Here is a 26,048-nt window from a genome sequence, read left to right on the forward strand (position 1 = left end):
ATTACCTGGGAAGGTTTATTTCAGCACCTTGCAGGCTGTCCCAAGTTACTGTTTTGGAACTACTCGAATGCCAATAGTCTCCATATCCCCCTCACATGAAGGAGCCTTGATATGCTGCCTCTCCTTGCATGGTAGAAATTGATATAAAACCAATGAATCTTAAAAGATCCCTCCTGTCTGCTACTTAAATAAAACACAATCTTGCATTAAAATTTACATCCCCAAAGTATCACTTCATACAATATTTCAGATTCATGGCATATTTAAACATACTCTCCAAACATTTGAAACTTTCAATACCAGACCACATTTTGTTTATATAAGTTTATAAGCAAAAATGACCTTGGTGAAGTCACTCAATAGAGTTGTTTTTTAGCTTGTTGGCACTTTCAAGCCCATAATCATCTAAATTATAGTACTGACCTCTACATTACAACATAGCACCTGTATATAGCACATGCATTTAATATCTTAGTAAAAATTGGCTGGTTTCTTTTACTTATATACAAGTATATAAAATCATATTTTCTGCACTTCTTTAAATTGAAACTACCATTATTGGACATATAGTTGTTAATGGTACAGCTAAAGACATTTGTGTGTTAGCTCAGTCACTTCAGTAGCGTCCAACTCTTTGAGAACCTATGGAGTGCAGCCTGCAGGGCTCCTCTGTCCAGGGGATTCTCCAAGCAAGAATACTGGAGTGGGTTGTCATGTTCTCCTCCAGGACATCTTCCTGACCCAGGGATTGAACCCACATCTCTCGCATCTCCTGCACTGCAGATGGATTCTTTACCCACTGAGCTACCAAAGGCAAGGAAACCACAAAAATATTATGAGAATTTCACTCATATTTACTGCCCACTAAAGACTCTTAGTGAAATTATCTCTCCTTGGTAAAAGCAAATGTTAAAAGCATATACGGGGTCCAGATTAATTCCTGGCCATTTTATTAGAAGCTATAGAGAATATGAGAAAGAATAACTACATCACCACATGAATTAATGCTGTTTAATGACACTTAAAAGTACCTAGCACTACCAGTACTGGGGAAACATCAATTTACATGGAGTTTTTAGAGTAATGTGAGAAGAAAGAGAGGAAATGAGGTTTTATTGGCACATTCCTCTGCCAGAGAGAAAAAAAATGAGTGAACCACTCTGGACATGAATCACATGGTTAATAAGTAAGCAACAGCAGCTCAATGTTAAGAAGAGATTTATTACCTTATATAACAATGCCGATAAAGGTCCATCTAGTCAAAGCTATGGTTTTTAAAGTAGTCATGTATGAATATGAGAGTCAGACCATAAAGAAAACTGAGCATTGAAGAATTGATGCTTTTGAACTGTGGTGTTGGAGAAGACTCTTGAGAGTCCCTTGGACTGCAAGGAGATCCAACCAGTCCATCCTAAAGGAGACCAACCCTGAATATTCATTGGGAGGACTGATGCTGAACCTGAAGCTGCAATACTTAGACCACCTGACACAAAGAACTAACTCATTGGAAAAACCCTGATGCTGGGCAAGATTGAAGGCAGGAGAAGGGGACAACAGAGGATGGGATGATTGGATGGCATCACCGACTCAATGGACATGAGTTTGAGCAACCTCTGGGAGCTGGTGTTGGACAGGGAAGCCTGGTGTGCTGCCGTCCATAGAGTCGCAAAGATTCGGACACAACTGAGTGACTGAACTGAACTGAACTGGTAATAAAGACCCTTAGGAGGATTAAGAGGGCGTGTCAACAAGTAGCACTTGCTTTCACTCTCTTATTTGGAGGAGCCACTTATAGATGTGGGGGAGACAGCAGTGAAATAAGCCTTGGTATCATAGTTTCTATCATAGAGAACATAAAGATGTGTAATGAACCACAGTTTCTTTGTGTTACTGGAAGAGAATGGCATTGAAAAGAAACCTTCAGGGGCATATTTGTTTTGGTCTTCCCTTTGTTTCCCCTCTTATAAATATCTTTTGGGATGCTGCACCTCAATTCCTAATCCATATAGAACAGAAGGGCTAAGCCCAGTTCCAGCTTCAGGAATGCCCATGTGCCTCAGTCTTGGACAATCACAGTATCCCATACTCAGAGTCCACACCATGTTCTCTGTGCTAGAGTAGTCTATGCTGGTCCAGAGATAGACTCCCCTGGAATTTTGCTGTCATAACAAGAAAAAGCAGGATCTTGGAACTTCCCTGGTGGTGCAGTGGATAAAAATCTGCCTGCCAACGCAGGGAACACAGGTTTGATCGCTAGTAGGGGAAGATCCCGCATGCCGCAGAGCTGCGAAGCCCATGCACCACAGCTATGCCTGCACTCTAGAGCCTCTGCTCCACAGCAAGAGAGGCCACCACAGTGAGAAGACTGGGAACTGTAAGGAAGAGTAGACCTTGCTCGCCACAACGAGAGAAAGCCTGTGAACATCAGTGAAGTGCAGCCAAAAATAAAAATAAATACATTTTTTTTAAAAAAAGGGAAAAGGAGGATCTCTTTCCTTGAAGGCTGGTGGAACAGGAAGCAGTCATGGTCTCTTGTCACTGTGGCTCTGCTAGATCACCACACCGAGAGGACTGTCCGAAAACAAATTGAACATAGAAAACAGCGTGACTGCGAGCTGGAACAATTGATTCCCGATAAGTCCTTCTATCTCTGAGGCTTGTACAACTGGCCTCATCAGCTACAGAAACCAAAAATTCCTTCTTTTGCTTACACTGCTTTGAGTTGGATTTTTGTCACTTGCAAACCAAGTAATCCTAAGTAATTCAGAAACATTGATAAAAGTTGCAAAAGCTTCTTGTCTCCTTAGCAGCCCTTCCACTGTCTCCACACAGACCTCAATAATTCACTGGCTTGAGCTATTCTATCACCGTCTTCCTCACGCATTCTTTATTCTTTTTTGTTTGTTTTTCATTTATTAATCCATCAGCTTATTTTTTAAAGCCAGGTAAACACATACTATGTTTTGGGCCCTGAGAATTTATGTTAGTAAGACACATGTATGGCACCCCAAAGTTCAAAGTTTAATGGGAAAAAAGAAATATACATATGATGTGGCTGAGAAAGTGCAGAGGATAAACAGTGTACACAGAGAATGTGCAAGAGTGAGAATCAGACAAGGCTTTGTAGAGGTGGACATTAGGGGATGAGAGGGCAATAAGTCTCCTGGTGATGAAGGAGCTTCAGGGTGGTTTAGAGGAAGCAGGCCACAGATACAGCGGGAAGAAGAGAGAGAGGATGTGCGAATGATGCTCTGAGAAGCAAGGAGTATTTCAGGTGGACTGTACTATGAGGGGTATGGTGGGTGATGCCTAGATAAGAAATTGGGCAGACCTGGTCTTTGCTTTCTCAGAACAAACTGTGCCAATGTCCACCTTTGTGCCTTAGATTTCTTCATTTATCCAAGTTTCTTGGAAATTTCTTAACTTTTTCTTCACATGGCTGTATTATATTTTCTGTTCAAGATTTACCTTTGATCCTGCCTAAACCAATCATGATTTCTCTCATGATACCCTTCTCTCTCCCAGATGAATTCCTTTCCTGGCTGCTCATCCAGGTTGAGGAAGGTGCCCACTTACCACTGGTGGGGAGGCACCTGTTATCATAATGATAATCGATAAGTCAGTTTTTGCTACAGGTGCCTTCAGACCAGAAGTGAAATTGACACACTCAGAAATGGACTTCCTGCAGTCAGGCTTTGAAATAAACTGGCAACATGTAAGAGAGACTTTGTAAACCTGGAAACCAGAAAGGAGCAGAAGAGTTTCACTTTTAAGCTGACACAAATACAGAAATGGTCTTCTGTCAGAGAGGTAGTATTAGAGAATAATTGAAATACTTAAGTGGTATATTGTATAGTTACACGTACATGCATTTTTTTTCGTATGCATGTATTTAAATAATGCTTTGTACATCTTTACATATCTGTGTAGTGGTATATACGCAAACTATTCATGACTTAGTAGATCTCCAAGGGTCATTTTTGGCCATATACCATCTGCTACTTGTTTTTATTGTGTAGGAAACTGTCCGGTGTAATCAAGGGGTACAAGATCATTCTATTGTTAAGTGTCAATGGGATAGGAATTCGTTATTGTATAACCCAGTTAATAGAATATTCTTCAATTAAGGAATTACTTTCTGTTTGTGATGTCCCATGTGATATCCATGTGACTACTCATGTGTCTATCCTTGTGACTATATCTATCCATGTGACTACTCAATACTTAAGATATGACTAGTGTGATTGAGGGTCTGGATTTTCACTTTTCATTAATTTCAGTGATTTCTTTATGAATTATAAAATGGCTTCCTGGGTGGCTCAGACAGTAAAGAATCTGTCTGCAATGCAGGAGACCTGAAGATTTCTTTTTTTTTCTGATCCCTCGGTTAGGAAGATCCCCTGGAGAAGGGAATGGACAGCAAGGAGGGGTAGGAGATATAGGAGACTGGGACTGACATATATACACTATTAATACTATGTATAAAATAGATAACTGATGAGAATCTCCTGTATAGCACAGGGCACCCTACTCATTGCTCGGTGGTGACCTAAGTGGGAAGGAAATCCAAAAAAGAAGAGATATATGTGTATAGCTGATTCACTGTGCTGTACATTGGAAACTAACACACCATTGTAAAGCAACTATTCCTCCAAAAATAAATAATAACAATAATTATAAAAAGACTCAGGTTCCCTAAGCTCAGGGTTCCTCTCCTGGACACAACCCACTGTGAGAGTAGGTATCACTGGACCCTCTTCACATCCTCTTGAGGGGATTGGGGGCCCAGGGATCCAGAGCACATGCTGATACTCTGATTGTCACTATGGTTTTAAGAACTAAATCATCCTTTGTTACTTAGGAATCTCATGCTATCTGCCAGCATCCATAAAACTGTGGCAGGCTAACTGATTGACTTGCAATCATGTGATGTCTCACAGATCTTGACTGTCTTACCACAAGAAGATTAAAGATAGGGTTGAGTCGAGGTGTACATCCAGGCTCCAGAATTGCTTCTCTGGGATTCTTCTTGTTTGCCCTCTTCTCTGCACTGGCTTCAAACTCAGTCTGGTAGTAAGATGGCAGCAGAATTGTTGTAAACTGGTCCTATATGTGAAGGCAAAAAAAGAGGCAGACCACTCCATCTTGGTAGGTAGCAGGATTACCAAGCAAGGAAAATTACATACGAGACATCTCTTGGGTGATCACAAGAGGTGTAGATCTCTGTACCCATCTGCCAGAATCTTAGAAGCTTATATAGAAGACATGAAAGGATCCAGTCACATTTTCAGTCCAGATAGTCTCAACAACACCTTTATCTCTCAAAGCCGCGTTCTTGAAGCAGCTTCTTGTGTGGAAATGGTGGACAGAACGTACATTCTGAGGCCAGGGAACAGCATGAGAAATCTCTAATTGCCTGGATTCAGCTTGCAGGTCAGCCCACAGTCACATCTTTTTAATGACCTCCTCCAACAAGAAGTTCCAGAAGAAGCATCCAAACTTGACATTGTTTAGCAAAAAGAAGGGGTGATGCATTGCAGTGTGATTTTCAAGAACAAGGAAACTTTCCCATAAGGCACTGCTCACAATCCGTTGACCAGTCCTGGGTTACATGCCCATTCATAAACAAATGAACAGAAAGCAGTGGGAAGACATTTCATCAGCCATCACTGAGGGCCATATGGTCTCTCCTATAAACCATGGTAATGGCAGGGGGAAGACAAGGCAGTATGAACCGAGCTTGTCCCAAAAGGGGTCTGCATGGCTGAAGTTTGGGAACAGAGAAGACAGAATGCTGTATAAGAATCAGTTGCTTCCACATGGATGTTGATAGTGGGGTGTGTGTGTGTGTGTGTGTGCATGTGTTCAGTCACTCAGTCATGTCCAACTCTTTGCAACCCATGGACTGTAGCCCACCAGGCTCCTCTGTCAGTGGGATTCTCCAGGCAAGAATACCGGAGGGGGTTGCCATTTCCTACTCCAGGAGTTGATAGTGGTAGAGATGAACAAAGAGGATTACTAAGATGGCTTACCATGAATTATATGTATGGATAGGAGCGTTGGACTGTGAAGAAAGCTGAGTGCCGAAGAATTGATGCTTTTGAATTGTGCAGTCAGAGAAGACTCTTGAGAGTCCCTTGGACTTCAAGGAGATCCAACCAGTCCATCCTAAAGGAAACCAGTCCTGGGTGTTCATTGGAAGGACCGATACTGAAGCTGAAACTCCAATACTTTGGCCACTTCATGTGAAGAGTTGACTCATTGGAAAAGACCCTGATGCTGGGAGGGATTGGGGGCAGGAGGAGAAGGGGACGACAGAGGATGAGATGGCTGGATGGTATCACAGACTCGATAGACATGAGTTTGGGTGTGCTCTGGGAGTTGGTGCTGGACAGGGAGGCCTGGCGTGCTGTGATTCATGGGGTCGCAAAGAGTCAGACACGACTGAGTGACTGAACTGAACTGAACTGAACCATGAATTAAGTCTGACTCTCCCCCTCTTCACATTGGTGATGAGACGGTAAGTATAAATTGCTGTTGTCCTCAATTACTAGTACATAGTTTTTGAACTACCATTCTTCCACACAGAGTATAGGCTATGTAAAATATTAGAGGTGACACTGATGCTTTGTTGAAATGGTGAAGTACATAAAAATAAATCTCCTCCCAAATTACATAATTGTGAATAATAAAATCCCTGAGAAAACTTTTTTTTTATCAAGTGAGACAAATGTGTAAGCACTTAGCTAATTTTTACAGGTCAACAAAATAGGGAGTGAATGAATGGGGGAGCTAAGAAACTAAGACGTTAAAAAAAAAAAAAAGTTTCTGAGTGATTAGAAAGCATAGTCTGACTTGCTCATAAGTTCCCTCTCCTTTCTGTTTACAAAACCAGGATGCTGCAGATAGATTTTACCTTACTATCCTGCTTGTTGCCTCAAGTTTCCCAAAGAAATTTGTCTCCACAAGGTTAAAGTAGAGATACTCTGTGATGGATGTGTCAACGTGACCGGGCTGCAGGGGCCCAGACAGTTGGTCAAATATCATTCTGTGGACGTCTGTGAGGGTGCTTCCGGAGATTAACATTTGGATCCTTAGACTGAGTAAAAAGCAAAGGGTCCTCCTTAGAGTGCGTGAGACTCGTCCAATCAGGTGATGACCTGAGTAGAAGAAAAATGCCAAATAATTCCCACTGCATGTTTTCCAGCCTTCAGAGTCCCATGGACTCATCAGCTCTTAATTGGCTCTCGAGCCAGCTGGCTTTGGGGCTGGAATTTACACCAGCTTTCCTGGTTCTCCAGCGTTGGACTGGGGCTGGAGCCATATGTCAGGTCTGCTGAGGCTCTAGCTTGCTGAGTGCAGATCTCGGGACTTCTCAGGCCCTGTAATCGTGTGATCCAATTTCTTGTAATAAATCTTTTTATGTGTGTGTATAAGTAGATGGCTTCCCAGATGGTGCTAGTGGTAAAGAACCCACTTAGCAATACAGGAGACAGGAGACACGGATTCGACCCTGGGATGGGTGCACATTCTGTTGGTTCTGTTTCTCTGAAGAATCCTAATACTCCTCGGGCAGTTTTATTTGGTCACATTTGCCTGACCACACACGTTCAGTGTCATTTGGACAGCAGGATAATTTAGGCATCTATTATCATTCAGTCCCAATAACCAGATGTGGTTCTTTTGATTTATAAAGTGTTCATTTCTTAGTCATGTCTAACTCTTTGTGACCGCATGGACTGTAGCCTGCCAGGCTCCTCTGTCCATGGAACTCTCCAGGCAGGAATATTCGAGTGAGTAGCCGTTCCCTTCTCCACGGGATCTTCCTAACTCAGGGATCAAAAAAAAAAAAAAAAGAAATCTTAAGGTCTTTATGTCTGTGTCTCTGCTTCTGTTTTGCAAATAAGATCATCTATACCATTTTTCTAGACTCCACATATATGTGTTAATAATTTGTTTCTTCTCTTTCTGACTTACTTCACTCTGTATGACAGCCTCTAGGTCCATCCCTGTCTCTACAAATGACCCAGTTTCGTTCCTTTCTTTGGAACCCGAGTCTTGATAATGGGCAGTAGCACTCTTAATCTTTGATCATGAAGGAGACAATATTGTTTATTATACTGCACACTAAAGAAACTTGCTATTGACTTGGGAGGGACACGCTGTCTCTACCTTCCAAGGTTATGTAAACACCTTTGAAAAGATACTTATCATGCAAGCAGCTTTGAAAAGCTAGACTGGAAGAAAGAAACACAATGCTTCTGCTCACAAGATGTACAGAAACACAAGCGATCCATCAGGAATTGTCTCCCAAAGAAGACACAAAAGGTCTCAGTATTGCTAAGGCCAATTTTGGCTGGGGCTTTCTATTCCAGGCTAGCTACCAAAATCATCCTTATTGTTACATAGGAGATGGATACACACATGGGGAAAAATATATTCCTGAGTGTCTGGTCCAAAAGGACTGGGTGTGCCGTGTGAATGAGAACTCTGTACCTTACTCTTCAATAGTGAAGGGATACATTTCCTTCCATGATGATTCTCAGTAATATGTCTTGCCCACCAAACTTACACTGACGGTTGGCTGAAATTCAGCATTTTTTCCCCCTCAAATCAGATCTTAGGCTACTACATGAAAAGGGCATGAAGTAAGCTGAAAAAAGGTTGATTTTTTTTTTCCCCAATCCTCAGGGGTGTATCTATAATGTTCAGAATTTAAGGGTGGTGATGAACATGAAGACACCAGAGGAAAACAAGAGAGATTCTGCATTTTCAATGTAATTGCTAGTTTGGGAGTGTTCATCTCCCAAAGTGTCTATAACCAATAATGTGTGTTTACATCCATGAAGTTGCCTTTTAAAACTGTTTTCCCTTGGAGTTGGACTTGTATTTTCCAGAGGAAATTAATGAAAGCTTTGAACAACTTAATTCCTGTGTAAAAGTTAAGTTCTCAGCCTCTGTGATTACTTGAGCCAGTTTCTTAAAATAAATCTCTCTTTATAAGTACACACACAGGAAAACGGTAGTCAAGAGATTGTAGCTATGAATGAAGACAAAATTATTAACTTTGGAAAATATTTTATGAAAACTCCAGCTACGTTATTCAAAATAGTTCTGTATTTTTTTCTTGGTTAAGATAAAAGGACCTTGTGAGTTTTGTTACTGAAAAAGGGTTACTTACTTTTAGGAATAAAAGCTGTTAAATATGATCAACTTATTAATATTTAATGATGCTTACACCTAAGTTTAATGAAAAGAATGTGAATAACATAGAGCTAGACATATATGTGTGATGTTTTAGATTTTTCTAGTAAGAAGAAGAGCTTGTACTTGAAGTGAAAATTGCTCAGTTGTGTCCAACTCTTTGCCTCCCCATGGACTATACAGTCCATGGAATTCTCTAGGCCAGAATACTGGACTGGATAGCCTTTCCCTTCTCCAGGGAATCTTCCCAACCCAGAGATCGAACCCAGGTCTCCTGCATGCAGATTCTTTACTAGCTGAACCACAAGGGAAGTTCAAGAATACTGGAGTGGATAGCCTATCCCTTCTCCAGCAGATCTTCCTGACCCAGGAATCAAACCAGGGTCTCCTGCATTGCAGGCTGATTCTTTACCAACTGAGCTATCAGGAAGCCCAAGATTGTACTTGGCTAGACAAAAAATTGAAATAGGAAAAATTAAAATAATATTCAGGCTATTTTCCTTAAGTTGATCCCAACTTTTTCAGATGCTTCTAAGTCAAAGGCAAATGGGATGGGGTGGGAAAAGCTTTTTAGGCTAATTTTATCAATTCATTCAACTAGCACTTTTAAAAAATAGTTGACTTTCTTTAATTCTTTGCAGTGAATGAAACAAAGAAGTCTGTGTTCTCATGGAACTTACATTCTGTAGATGAATATCCAAGCATTCAAATCCAAACTTTTTTGTTATGCACTCACTTAAAAGAAAAATGACCTCAGTGACTTGGTATGAGAAACATGGTGCCAATAACTTGAAACATAAGATATTAGACTTCTGCTTTCTTTCCTCTACTTCTTTTAACTACCTGACATAAAAAAAAAAACAGCTCAAGACATAAACAATTCTCTAATGAGCAACATTAAATCTTCTCTTCTCCACCCCTAAATTTGTGGTTGTTAACTTTCACCCCAGGTTCATGTCAAGTTGTGAAAAAAGCCACTTGATTTTTTGATCTATGCCTTATCACTGAGTAAACTAGTCATTCTGGCACTAACCAGTTGGAATCCTTCTTCTTTAAATGTCCCACCTGTGATAGCAAAGAACAACACATAACTTTGGCAAACTTGGGAAATTTAGCAGAGTTGAAGTTGAGAATCTCATAAGGGCTCTCTATGGTTGTGAGCATGTGTGCTAAGTTGCTTCAGCTGTGTTCAACTCTTTGTGACTCTGTAGACTATAGCGCGCCAGACTCCTATGTCTGTGGAATTTTCCTAGCAAGAATACTGGAGTGAGCTGCTATGCATTCCTCCAGGGAATCTTCTCTACCCAGGGATGGGACCTGTGTCTCCTGCATTTTGGGCAGATTCTTTACCACTGAGCCACTGGGGAAGCCCCGACTCTGGTATTAGGAAGGACAAACAGAGGTGTAAGTGGCATGCTTGGGCATGAAGAGAGTAAAGAGCACTCTCCAGTTTCTGGAGAGATTCTCGTGTTCCCCATGGGCTTGGAGGTTAGAACATCTGTGTCATTAGAAAGAGTTTTATATTTTGTCATTGCCCCAAAGAGGCTGATGAAGGGATTTCCAATAGTGAGAGGGAGTTAGAAGGAACCAGGTCTCCATAGTCTGATCCATCCATGAATGCTGTGAAAGAACCTATTTGGACACCAAAAGCTATCTCACTTCTCAAAATAGAGCATTAGACAATATCAGATATGACCAGAGAGCCACTACCAAAACCTGAGTAGCTAGGCCAGACAACATCCGAGACCAAAGCTTAGCAATGGACCTAATGAGAACTCTACTAATGGACCCAGACAATGAAGAGCAATATGGAGCCAAATAAGAACCCTCTCCACCCTGAGATACAGACAATCTCATGGGCAGCCTAGTTCCTTCTTTACCTCTTGGGTAAGGGTCATATTTGGGTTACATGCAACTAGAAGCTGGATCAGAAGAATGGGAAGAGAAAATCTTTGCCAGTGAATAGGAACACTGAAATGGGAATTGTATTCTGGCCAGAGACAGAGAGATAACTTAATCTGACCCTCAAACTGCTTGATTTGATAGAGTTCATCTAAAATAAATTGTCATTAGACATTCTTGGAGGTGAATCAAGGTAGAGTGTTATGCTACAGTAATTTTGTCTAATAAGCCATACCCAATACAACAACATGCATCTATTTTTCTCACTCATGGTCCTGTTGGTCAGCTAGAAGGGTTCTGATGCATGTCTGCTGGGATTTTTTGGATGGTTCTGCCCCGTGTGAGAATAGGCAATGGGTCCCTCAGGTACGGTTTTCTCACAGCCATCCTAAGATTGCAGAAGACAAGCCAAAACACATGTGCACATTTCAAGTTTCTGCCTGCATCATACCTGGTCACTGTCCAAAGTTCAGAGTAGATGACATGGCCAAACCCAAAGCTTTTGAGATAAGGAAGTACCCTACTTCAAGGAAGAGTGAAGAGTGAGTACTTGCTGAACAATAACCCAATCTATGACAAGTGGAGATCATTCAAAACCAATAAAGGCCTGTTTAATTATCAAATACAACTGTATTTGTTTGTAACTGGCTTATAAACCTGCTTTATTTTTAAAGTTTTGATATTTACACTCATTTGCTGTGCTGTGCTTTACTTGGTAGGTTGGTGCTTCTCTACTTTCAACTTTTTGGGAAAGAATTTTTTGTGTACTACAGATTCACTGGAGTGTTGTTTTATCTTAATTAGGAGGAATGTAGCTGTCAATGGTGCTGGGAAAAAGGCTAATGAAAACACTGACAGACCATTCACCATTGCCCTGCTCATGAGGGGCATAATACAGGCTTTTCTTCTAATTTTCTTTTTAATTTTAACAGTACATCTGTACTTCAAATCTTTTTCATTGTTGTGATGGTTACACAAATAATATCTGAAGTGTTAAAAACCTCTTTTTTTCCTAATGCTTTTCCCCAAATAGTAGCCAAAACTCTAAGATACATTCTTCCTTTGGTTGGTTTGTTTCTTTTCCTTTTTATTTGAAAATCTCTCAGTTTACTCATAACAAGAGGAATTTGACTGATGAGGACATACAAGTTAGAACTATTTGCTAACTGGATTTCTACCATCCAGAGCAGTGCAGGGACCATTCACACATAACGTGAGGAAAGCATTTCAGTAAAGCCTGGTGTTTAAAACCTCTGATGAGGGGACCATTGACATGCAGAGCTCTCAATCACATCCATCACTGCTGGGTCAGATCCCAGAGGTCGTCAGAAAGCACTGTGAGGAGGATCCATCCATCTCTTCTCTCTCCACGTGTGCTGGCAGCGGAGGCAGGAATCCAGGATGCTTGAAATGGAGATTCAAAAAGTTTCCCAGGGATCCGAAAGCAGGAATCTCTTGGTATCATGTTACAAACCAAAGCACACATGTTTTTGGAAATGGTTTTATTGCTAAATGTTTGTTTTAAAAAAGAAAACGTGGGTAAGAGTATGAATCTAGGCTTATTTATATTTGTATTCTCCTTCTTCTTCTCTGTTTACATAATGGTAATGGTATGATGCTTTACAATTGAGTTCCTTGTCTGTCGGGACTGCCGACAGCAATTCTTCAGGGTTGTCTGCAATTTCAACAGCTACACATGACATATTTTACACAGGTCTTGGCACATTGAAAATATTCAGTATATTATAACTATTATTGGTAGGTGAACATTTCCCCCATTAATTTAGTGATAAATTTCTCTCCAAACTCTGATCCATTAGCATTGCGATTGCAAGACCAGACACTTGGGGATTTTGATGGGCAAGACTTGTGAAAACGCATCATTAAGCATTTTTATGGTATGTTTGAATTGTAACAGAGCCAATTCTATCTTTGAGTAGAGACAACCTTGCTCTCACCTTGAAAGTGATTTTGGCATACATATTTATTTGAGCTCCATCCTGTCTACAGGGCTCTGTTTCTTTAATGGAATGTGTGACTGAAGGCAAGCAGGCTTCTGTCCAGTACATTAGACCAGAGATGCTCTGGCTGTGAACTCACAGTCATACCTCACCTTTCTGGCAGCTACTAGCATCCCTCATCTGTAAGGTATGGATGTGAGTCACCAGGATTAAAAACATAGTCCCTACATGTACCTATCATCTCTCCAAGTTCCCAAAAGGGAGAAACAGGAATCAATGTTAGCATGTGAATTTTCTCTGAGAGAAAACTAGATTGATCTGAAATTGTCGAAGGAAAGGTTATCAGTAAAGGTGCATAAATGAGAATTTAAAGCTCCTGTTGCCTACAGAAGTGGCTCTTACAGAGCAGAATATTCAAGGAAAATAAACACTCCATTAACCCAAAGCTTTCCTGTTTGTTTCTTCATTTAATCATCAGATATTCTCACAGCTTTCAAAATGCTTGTGTTCATTTTGAAACTCCAAGATAGGATCTCTAACAGTCACATGATCCCTTTATTAAGAGGTATCTTTCCAACATCAGTGTCACTCTTAGGGAAACACTGAATTAATTATGGGTTATATTCCCAGAAAATGCTGATACTCTGACCCCTCCCTCCCTCTTCAGCTATATACCTAGACATCACTGTTCTCAGCTCCCTAACTCCCTGTGCTGCCCTATTCCCAGGCAGGCTGAAAGTGAAATGTTAGTAGCTCAGTTGTGTCTGAATTTTTGTGAGCCCATGGACTGTAGCCTGCCAGGTCCTCTGTCCATGGAATTCTCTAGGCAAGAATGCTGTCACAGTTTTGTGCTTTCGTGTACACGACTGCTTCTGATGGAGATGGCATTTTAGGAGCAGTTAACATGATGGCACCTTTTATCATCGAAGTTTCTCCTCCTGCTTTAGATTCTCTGTGAAGTTTTATGGTTATCCCATGCGGTCTTGTACCCCGCACTGCACCCTAAGATAACCCTATGATGGTCTCTTTACAAGCTTTACTGTCCGTCTTGGTCTCTGTCATTTATTCTGAGGTTGATCTCACTCTGGATTCCCAGCCCTAAGCTCGGCAGTGAGCATAGTGTTAGTGTTCATTAAATATTCTGTGTATGATTGAATACATTAATGGATGAAATTAACAAAATAATGTAAGCCAAAATATTTTTATTCTAATGTAATCATTGGAGAGTAGAGATTGATGGCAGAAATTGAGCATCCATCATTCAAATCCCTGTCTTCCTCTGTTCTAGCTGAAACTTTAAACCTACAAATCTAGATTCTTCATCTTTAAAAGCTGATATAAGTCCCTGTGCTCATCAGACTACTGTATGGATAATATGAGGCAAGATTTAGAAGTGGTTTAGCATCTTGGTTCCCCAAACTGTACACCAAGGTACCCTGAATATTGTCACAACCCAATGGAGAGATTCTGAGTTTTCAAGGGAAAATAGACACTCTATAAACTCCTGGCGTTATAATTTCAACATGAAATTTCACTACATTCCATTTGATGGTGTCTTTTCATTGCAAAGCTGAGTTTGGGGGGTGGTTATGACAGAAAGCAAGCCTCATGCAAAAATCAATGTGTAACAGATAATGAGGGTGATGGTGCCCACATAGATTTCAAATTTTGAGAAAACATGTATTGCCCAGTATTTTTTTATATACCTGTGGATATGTTAGAATTAAGCAAAAATATTATTTTTTGTTCAGTAGATGTGTATCAATTTTTTCAAGTTGTTACTAAGTTTTTACAATAGATTGTAATTCAGATGTAATAAATGGAAGTTTTAGCTATTTCTTTTGGCTCATAGGTGTCATGAAAAAGCTATTAAGGGGTCAATGAACTGAGAAAGTGTAGGCACCTCCGGTTAGCTCAGTGGCAATGGTGACAAGTCAATGAATGTCACCATTTGTGTGCACATTTGTAGGGGCAGTATATTGAAAGATTAATTTGTGTTTTGTACTTTCTGTACTTTTTTTCCTTTTATCTCATTTGCTTTTCCAACAATGTGTCTCAGTACCCGGTTTTTTATTGCTACGGGGAAGCTGCATGGCAGAGTAAATGCTCTTATGCAGAACAGTTACCTGCATGGCTTTGAAGGTCCAAGCTTATTATGCCAGTTTTCAAGAGAGAATAGAGCACACATCTCTATGTGCGCTTTGTGGGAACAACACAGGAGGAGGGTTACTGCAATTAGAGAATAGAGATGACAATCTGCGGGTCCCTTGAGTTGTAATGGCCTACACTGCTTGCTTGGAGAAGGAAATGGCAACCCACTCCAGTGTTCTTGCCTGGAGAATTCCAGGGACGGGGAAGCCTGGTGGGCTGCCATCTCTGGGGTCGCACAGAGTCGGACACGACTGAAGCGACTTAGCAGCAGCAGCAGTAGCAGCACACTGCTCGCTTGCAGGATTCCCGTTAAGCTGGTATGAGAAGTATCTTTCTAAACCTATTAAAGGCCAACTGGTGTTTATCGGGTTAAACGAAACTCAACTACTGCCTCAAGAGAGTGAACTAGGAGTGATTGAACTACCCCAGAAAGTTATGTTCTCTGCATACCTGAATACTTCACTCATTTCCAACAGAGACCTTTGCAAATCTTTAACAAATAATAAATGCCATTTTTGTTTGTTGTTTTTAGGCACTAAGTCGTATCTGACTCTTTTGAGACCCTATGGATTGTAGGGTCTGTCTATGAGATTTCTCAGGCAAGAATACGGGATGGGTTACCATTTCCTTCTCCAAGCAATCTTCCCAACCCAGGGATTGAACCCATGTTGGCTGCATTGGCAGGTGGATTCTTTACCACTGAGCCACCTGGGAAGTCCTAAATACCATTTACTAAGCTCATTTTTGTTTCTTTTTAATTCTAGACAGTTGGATAAGTTCTTCACATGCACTGTCTCATTTAACACTAACAAAACTATGAATTAAGGTAACATTATTAAGCTCATTTTAAGAATAAAGAAACTAGAACTCAGAAAAGGTATGTAACTTGGCTCAAGTCAGCCAGTTCATTAGTGGCAGAGCACAGATGTAAATTCCAAAGCCCATTCTCATGCTGAACATGGGCAGGGAATTTTCTTGTTGCGAGTGGTGGAAACCTAATTTGAACTGGTTCAAGTTTAACACATGCACACAAGTTTGCATTTCAACAAAGTTTGGGGACAGAATATATATTAAGACTGGACCCAAGTAGTCTGATGATGCAGTTGGCAACCTGCATGCCAGCTGTGGCTTTGTGCTCTGTATTTCTTTGTGTTGGCTTCACTCTGAGAAAGTAATGCTCACAGGAGGCAAGGTGGACTCAACCACCCTGAGAGGACCTCCACCAGACTAAGACAGGCCAGGAGTTCCAAAAGAAGCCTCAGAATGAGTTTTATTGTCCTTTGGGCTTTGTCATAAGCCCAACCCTGGGCCAACCTCTGGGAAATGAAATATGCCAATTGGTTGTTTCTGGATCACCTGCCCATTTCTGGAGGGGGGATGGATTCTGGTTCATCTGAACCACATGGGCCAGAGTGAGAAAAGAGTAGTTTCTTAGAAGAAGATCTGATTTTATTAATTGTAAAATTAAAGTGATGCTGGAAGGCCAAATATTACATTTAAAAGCATCTACATTTTTTTTTTTAATGAGATAAGACTTTGATTTTCTAGGCAAGAGTAGTAGAGTGGCTTTCCATTGCCTTCTCTGATTTTAGAGGTTAGTAAAGTCTATTCAGATCTCTATAATTCCCTGGATTTGGCAAAGCTGCAGCTGTGGGTTTCTCATTGTGGCTGACACTTCATGATGTGCGTGCTTTTTCATTCTTTCACAAAGGAAAAACTAGAAATGTCTCAAACAAAAAGCACCCTTTACTGGTGCTCAGGCTTTTCCCAGGGAAGCCAAAACCACAACTTCATCTTGGGTCCGTCAGTTCCCAGGATGGAGGTGAAGCATCCTTAGGCAACAGGTGGGTGTCTCCCTGCCGGTGGTCTGGGTGCTCTCTTGGCTGGGCTGCTTTGAAGCACTCATTATAACTCCTCTGCGTGGTAACTAACTCCACTAGGATTCAGTTGCCATGCAACTGCATGGTATTTCTCCATAATACTGCCTTTCCTATGATTACAGAGTGCGGAGCTTTTATAGTCATAATAATACCTTACACTTGTGCCAGGCCTTTTACATAAGAGGATCCCAATAGGGTGAATAAAGGCACTCTTTATGTAAGTCCTTTCACCAAGCACTAAAAATACCCATGCTTCCAATTTAGCTATGTGGCGGCCATCCTCTCCCAGTTAAAGTATACAATAGCTTATTTTGGCAGGAGGTGATACACATGATTATGCATCAGATTTAAAATGCTAAAGATGTTTAAATGGACATCATAGAAACATCTCCTTTAGAGATTTGCAGCAAGACATCAGGCATGCTCATGGACTGACAGGCACTTTGTAGGTGTCTCTATTTTGAGTTCCTGGAAGAGATTTGATTGTTTCTGATTTTTGTGGAGAACAAGGGAGTATTGAAAAGCGCATGGGGTCAGGTTCTACCGAGTGACTCAGCTCCCAGGACTGAAATAGGTACTTAGAAGGAACTGTCAGTGCGGCCTCACTGGAGTGGTATTTACCATTTGCCTGAGAAAAATCACTTTGTGTTGCTGATGTCCTACTTTTCACCCAGTGAGTAGTTACTCACCTGGCAGGATTCAGCACACTATTTTTAATCCTTTAATAAGAAGCTTTCAGAAGTTTAGGTGTTATTATCAAAGAAACAATATTCTCTCTGAAAAGAAACAAGTTGCAGCATTCCCTGAAAAACACACCTATTAATCTTTTTTTTCCATGACATTGTGCACTTTTACCTTTTTATTATTATTTTTAATTGGAGGATCATTGCTTTATAATATTGTGTTGGTTTCTGCCATACATCATCAGGAATCAGGCATACATATACATATGTCCCTTCCTTTTAGAACGTCCCTCCCACCTCCCACATCATCTCACCTCTCTAGGTTGTCACAGAGCACCAGAGCACCATACAGCAAATTCCCACTGGCTATCTATTTTACATACAGTAATGAATATGTTTCAATGCTACTCTGTCAGCTTGCCCCACCCTCTCCTTCCCCACTGCTTCCACAGGTCTGTCCTCTACATCTGTGTCTCCATTGCTGCTTTGCAAGCGGTTCACCAGTACCATATTTATAGATTCCATATATATGCATTAGTAAACGCCATTTGTTTTTGTCTTTCTTACTTACTTCACTCTGTATAACAGGCCCTACGTTCACCCACCTCCCTACTGCTGCTGCTGCTGCTAAGTCGCTTCAGTCGTGTCCGACTCTGTGCGACCCCATAGACGGCAGCCCACCAGGCTCCCCCGTCCCTGGGATTCTCCAGGCAAGAACACTGGAGTGGGTTTCCATTTCCTTCTCCAATGCATGAAAGTGAAAAGTGAAAGTGAAGTCGCTCAGTCATGTCCGACTCTTCGCGACCCCATGGACTGCAGCCCACCAGGCTCCTCTGCCCATGGGATTTTCCAGGCAAGAGTACTGGAGTGGGGTGCCATTGCCTTCTCCGCATCCACCTCCCCAGAACTGCTCAAATGTGTTCCTAACATTCAGGTAACCCTTCTCCTTTTAATAGATTCCTTAAAATATATGGGGACACATGGCTGCCCTGGTTAAAACATGTTTTCCAGTCTTCCTTGTAGCTAAGTATGGCTATGAATCTAAATTCTGACTTGTGGGATGTGAGTGGAAGTGATTTGTACAGCCTTCAGGTCATGCCCTTAAAGGGCCTAGATGTAGCCTCTGCTTCCCCCTTCTCCTTCCCTGGTACTTCAAAAATGGATAATCCTCTTAGGTCTTGAAGTCTTGTGAGCTATGAGTCTTAGGAGCTGTTGGCAGCCGTGTCTCCAGCTATGTAGACAAATCCAGTCCATAGTGCAAGAAACTCATGCTAAGATGAAAGCCATAGTATTTTCCCAATAACTCTCCTCTTTTTCCCAGGTTAAGTCTGTTTTTTTTTTTTTTTTTTTTTTGTCACAAGCAAAAATTATGGTTCATAAATCAAGATAGACTCAAACAAAAATAGTTGACCTGGTAATTATATTATCATGGAATTGCCCCATCATCCAAAACCAGGACTTTTTAACAATGTGAAAAAATTATAAGTCCTCCAATATGACTTGAAATGAAAATGTGTGAGGAGACTCAATTAAACATTGAGAACCAAATGACTGCATTGATTGCATCTAAGTTCACTCATAGAAAAAGGCGTAAATGAGTTCAGGAGATATACAGTGTTTATACATACAAAAACATTTTGTATATATGTATAATATTTTGAATTTATATTAAAAAAATCTCTCAATCAATAAAGTGCTTTTTTTAGGTACTGTAAATAATTGACTGCATACTATTTTTTGTTACCAATTTCAATTTTAGGATCTGAGTTTAAAGTGAATACCACAGTTTATAATGGGTTTAGGACCCAACATTCCTTGCAGTGTAATATCTCCATCAAAACATACAACTAATTTAAAAGGCTGAAAACCAGACAAACTCAAGATATTCTGAGTAGCTTTAAATAACTTTTTTAGATGATTTTAAATGATTCCACATCTATTTCTTTAAAAAAGTGCTAAGTGTGTGTTAGTCACTCAGTCACGTCTGACTCTGAGACCCTGTGGACTGTAGCCTGCCAGGCTTCTCTGTCCATGGGATTCTCCAGACAAGAATACTGGAATAGGTCTTCCTGACCCAAGGATCAAACTTAGGTCTCCTGCACTGCAGGCAGATTCTTTCCATCTGAACCACCAGGGAAGCCCTAAAAAGTGCTAAAGATCATTTAACTTTTCAATAAGGATCCAGATTAAATGCTGTTTGCATTCAGTGTCTTATATTGGGTTTTGCTCTCTATAGCATCCCTTCGCTTCTGTGTTTTCTCTTAATGAGGATAAAAATTTAATGATTATAGACAATTAAAAAGTTAATGATTAAAGTTTCAGACACTTTAAACAAGAATCTCTAAAATAAAATATGTTACTATTAATAAAAATAGCTTGTAATTATACTCGACATTCATTACCTTTCTGCTACTGACCCAATCATACTATTTTCCCTACTCTAATTCTACTAAAAAATTAAATTTAGAGCATCTGCTAAAAACCAATTTATGTCAAATTTTGTCAGTAGTATAATTTTACATTAACATTCAAAGAATTTAAAAGTGATGCATTGACTTTAAGAATTATATTATACATACATATATATATATATACATACATGCTGCTGCTGCTAAGTCACTTCAGTCGTGTCCGACTCTGTGCGACCCCACAGACGGCAGCCCACCAGGCTCCCCCATCCCTAGGATTTTCCAGGCAAAAACACTGGAGTGGGTTCCATTTCTCTCTCCAATGCAGGAAAGTGAAAAGTGAAAGTGAAGTCACTCTGTTGTGTCTGACCCTCAGCGACCCTATGGAATGCAGCCCTCCAGGCTCCTCCATCCATGGGATCTCCAGGCAAGAGTACTGGAGTGGGGTGCCATTGCCTTAGGAGATATTATATCTATATGTGTGAGTATATAGGTAATATTTACATAGTGTTTTTAAGATTTATTAAAATTGCATATTTTCAAGGTGTATTTTGACATTTTTATGACTTTTGTTTTCCTTCTGACTATTGTCTTTAATAGGGCAGAAAGAATTTAAAAATCCATGATGCTATATCACTAAGTAGGAATTCAAGGAGTAAGAATTTCACAAAATATATTTTTCCTTCATACAGGTTATATACACTCTCCAGTAAGCCGTTCAATTCATGATATTCCAGATAAATGAACCTAGAAACACACCTGAGCACAAAATATTATTTCTTATATAAAGAGCTAGAAGTTTAGTCACATTTACTTCAGATTCTGTCCATGTAGGTCTTCTCTCTGGGGAAAAGAATACCAGCTAGGACTTAGAATATTAGATTCTTTTTATTAATTATTTTAAATTATTTCCCAACTTTATTGATATATGATTGAGAAATAAAAATTGTATGTTTAGGCAGTACAACATGGTTTTTAAGATATATAATGTAATGATTTAATATATATATATGTATACACACTGTGAAATGATTACCACAGTTAAGGTAATTAACACATCCATCATGTCACATAGTTATTTTGTATTTTCATGGTGAGAACACTTAAGATCCATTCTTAGAAAATTTCAAGTGTTTAACTATAGCCACCATGCTATTCATTAGATCCCTAGAATTTATTCATCTTATATTAATAACTGAAAGTTTGTGCCCTTTGACCAATATCTCCTCATCTCTCCCCCGTCCCCAGACCCGGCTCCTGGCAATCACCATTCTACCTTCTGCTTCTGTGAGTTTGAGGTTTTTAGATTCCCTGTGTAAGTGAAATAATATACAGTATCTATTTCTTTGTGTCTGGTTTATTTTACTTAGTGCAATGTCCTCTAGGTTCATCCATGTTGTTGCAAATGGCATGATTTTCTTTTATGCAAATTATATTTTTTTATCCATTCATCCCTCAAACACTGGTTATTGTGAATAATGCTTCAGTGAACATGAAAGTGCAGATATTTCTTCTGGATATGGATTTTATTTACTTTAGATAAATACTCAGAAGTGGAATTTCTGGGTCATTTGATAGTTCTAATTTCAATTTTTGAGGAAACTCCATGCTGTTTCCATAATGACTGTGCCAGAATATTGGATTCTGATGATGAACTTATCATTGATGAAATTTGAACAAATCTCAAAATTTCCTGGTTTCATATCCTTCATTTATAAAATAAACCCATTGGAAAAATTAATTTTATGGATCTATTTTATATTATGTGATTTTATTTAATGTTTTTATAACAGCATTCCTATAATTTTGATATGGTTGTATTTTGTTCATGTAGACAAGGTAATTTCTATCTCATTTAATTACTGGAGAATAAAACACAGTTTATTGAAATGACTCATCCAAACAAGTCATGTTCAACTCTTTGCAACCCCTTGAACTGAAGCATGCCAGGTCTCCCTGTCTCTCACCATCTCCCAGAAGTTTGCCCAAGTTCATGTCCATTGCATTGGTAATGCCATCCAGCCATATCATCCTCTGATACCCTCTTCTTCTGCCCACAGTCTTTCCCAGCATCAGGGACTTTTCTAACTTTTCTAATGAGTCAGCTGTTCACATCAGATGACCAAAATACTGGAGCTTCAGCTTCAGCATCAGTCTTTCCAACGAGTATTCAGGGTTGATTTCCCTTAAGATTGACTGGTTTGTTTACTGGTTTGTTGCTGATAAGATTCAGTGTTTATTTTTTCGCCCCTACTGTTTGCAATTATGCTTGATAGCCATAGGAAATAAAACAACAATAATAATTGATAGTAATAACAAGATGACAACAAAGTAGAAGTTAGAAACTGTCCATTGCCTCTACTCTATAAAGCCATTTTTAATACGTACTATTTATTGGATACCTGTTGAAGATAGCCCCTGGGCTCAGAGGCTGCTAGGTATCTATGTCATCAAAAGTTTTCACTTCCAAAATTAACTCTATCCATTTCCTGAGCTCTGGTATTTACCCTGATTTTCTACATTTCCTTCAGATATTATTGCTAATCTTGTAAACTTTAGATTAATTGTGACTTAAACTGGGAAAGTATCTGATTTACTTTAATTCTTGACTTTTTCCCCTAAAGCATGGTTTTCTATATATATTTTCATTATTTGAAATTCTACTTTACATGCATTTTCTCAGACACAAAAAATGAGAAAAAAATTGAAATTTGAAAAAATTCATGAAACATGAAGTTTTGGTAGCTACAAATCGGTGAACTGAGTCACCTCCATTTTTCATTTCTCTCTTTTTGTCAGGATTATTTTCTGGGTACTTCCATGAGCACTAGTCAGAAAATTTAGAAGAATATAAATACAATTTTACTTTTCTTGCCAGAGGCCTATTTACAATGAGAAAATATTAAGTTAGTCAATATTCCAGGTTAGATTTCACCTGTATGTAAACACGAATTCCTCAGATAGATCTTTAGTAAAAGATAAAGTTGAAGTGAAGAAAAGAACAGGATTTCAGAAACTGTTGTGATTTAGTTGGGAACATTGTTTGGAGAAGGGACACTTCTCAGGGTTCACAGGTGACTCATACAGACACAGATTTGGGCTCACCTATCCCCATAGGCTTACAATCGCCTTCCCTACTCTCGTTACTGAAGCTTGAAACAGCTCCAGTTAGAACAGAACTTGATTCAGTGGTCAGAAATAAGACTGAAACTGAAGGGGCCCGAGAAGATACTTAAGTGCCCTGAAATGGGAATCACTAGCAGTCCATGGGGTCGCTGAGGTTCGGACACGACTGAGCGACTTCCCTTTCACTTTTCACTTTCATGCATTGGAGGAGGAAATGGCAACCCACTCCAGTGTTCTTGCCTGGAGAATCCCATGGACAGAGGAGCCTGGTGGGCTGCCGTCTATGGGGTCACACAGAGTCGGACACGACTGAAGCGACTTAGCAGCAGCAGCAGCAGACTACTTAACAAGTATTTATTAGGGCCCTTTTCTTTGCCAAGAAGCTTTCTGAACACTTGGAGTAGAAAATAAAAAAGAAACTCAGACTTCCTGCTCTGCTAGAATTTTATCACCACAGTAACTGAATCAATGGACATGAGTTTGAGTAAGCTCCGAGAGTTGATGATGGACAGGGAAGCCTGGCATGCTGCAGTCTACAGAGTCACAAAGAGTCAGCCAGGACTGAGCCACTAAAGGGAACTGAACTGAAGGACAAACAATAAACAAGTGAAGAAATAACTGTACTATCAAGATAGTAACAGATAACAAAAATACATGAAAGAAAAGAAAATCGAGTGATAAGAGTTAACATTTTGTGTTTTACAAATAGCAACTTGCTTAATTATCACAATTCTGTCAGGTAGGTCCTATTACAATTATTCCGATGGGTAAGTTGAACAACAGAGAAGTTAAATTATTGTTCAAAGTCACCTAGTTAACTAAGACTAAAACTGAGCTGTAAACCCAGGTGGATGTAGCTACGAAGTCAACGAGATAGTGCGATGATAACTGAGGACACTCAGGACAGAGGCTGGTGGGAGTATTAAAGGGCGGGAGGCATCCAGACAGGGGAAGAGCTTGTCCCATGGAGGGAGGCGTGAGTGCCGTTGTGCTGTACGTGTGCCCATTTGCTCAGCCGTGTCTGACTCTTTGTGGCCCCAAAGGGATCTTTGTCTGCCAGGCTCCTCTGTCCATGAGATTCTCTAGGCAAGAATACTGGAGTGGGTTGCCGTTTCCTCCTCCAGGGGGTCTTCCTGATGCAAGGATGGAATCTGTGTCCCTTACGTCTCCTGATTTGGCAGGAGGATTCTTTTCCAATGTACCACCTGAGAGATCAGCGTGTGAATGCAAACCTAAACTAGTAGCAGATTGTCTCTCGAGCACAGTTTCTAAGAGTCATGTAGAGGGTATTAGGCAGTTGTCTGAGAGTGTAGAATGATATTAGCTTGAGGCAAGTTGAAAGGGATTCCTGGGATCTCCAGAAAAAGCCCTCACGGTTTTACCCAAGGCCTGCCTAATACATCTCAGATCCGAGTTAATAGTTCAGCATCTACTTCACCTATCCACAAAGGCTTTTTTATTACCTAGATTGTATTTAAAATATGCTATCTTATTCTTGTTAATTTTGAGAGAAAAGAGCTAAAGAAAAAAAGTCTATCAATGAAAATAAAATATTGCAGGCTAGAAAGAGAACTACCTAGTCCTGGAAACCCAAAGAAGCAACTTTGTGTTTTGAGGCAGGCTGTTTACCATTCTCTCTTCAATTTCCTAGGGCTTCTCAGGTGGCTCAGTCGTAAAGAATATGCCTGCCATTGTAAGAGATGCAAGAAAAGATGTAGGTTCAATCCCTGAGTCCAGAAAATCCCCTGAAGTAGGAAATGGCAACTGACTCCAGTACTCTTGCCTATAAAGTTCCATGGAGAGAGGAATCTGGTGGGCTACAGTCCATGGGTCAGAGGCGACTGAGCACACATGCCTGCTTTAGTTTCCTGATCAGTTTCATGAAGGGGATAGATTGAGTCATTTCCAAGGTCCTCTTTTGTATTTAAATTTGACCTTAGATTAATGGCCAGCCACCAGAGAGAGAACTATATAGCTCGATTATGTTGAAACCTGATCCACCAGCCCCTTAAATTTAATTCATAGTTAATCTAGAGTTACAAAAAGATCAGATGTTTAGAAATAATAATCTTGAATTTATTTTTTGTTACTATGTTTGAAGGGAGTATTGGTACCTCACGCCTTACCTTGGTAATACATTTCCTGGAGCCTCAAAGTTCATCTGCCGTAGTGAAAGTTGCTCAGTTGTGTCTGACTCTTTGTGACCCCATGAACTATACAGTCCATGGAATTCTCCAGGCCAGAAGACTGAGTGGGTAACCTTTACCTTCTCCAGGGGATCTTCCCAACCCTGGGATCGAATCCAGGTTTCCCGCATGGCAAGCGGATTCTTTACCAGCTGAACCACAAATACTCTCAAATAATTTTATTTGGATTAACTAAATGAAGCTGAGCACCAAAGAATTGATGCTTTTGAACTGTGGTGTTGGAGAAGACTCTTGAGAGTCCCTTGGACTGCAAGGAGATCCAACCAGTCCATTCTGAAGGAGATCAGCCCTGGGATTTCTTTGGAAGGACTGATGCTAAAGCTGAAACTCCAGTACTTTGGCCACCTCATGCGAAGAGTTGACTCATTGGAAAAGACTGATGCTGGGAGGGATTGGGGGAAGGAAGAGAAGGGGACGACAGTGGATGAGATGGCTGGATGGCATCACCGACTTGATGGACATGAGTTTGAGTGAACTCCGGGAGTTGGTGATGGACAGAGAGGCCTGGCGTGCTGCGATTCATGGG

Source organism: Bos taurus, chromosome 2 (genome assembly GCF_002263795.3).
Source record: "Bos taurus isolate L1 Dominette 01449 registration number 42190680 breed Hereford chromosome 2, ARS-UCD2.0, whole genome shotgun sequence".
NCBI classification, from domain to species: Eukaryota; Metazoa; Chordata; class Mammalia; order Artiodactyla; family Bovidae; genus Bos; species Bos taurus.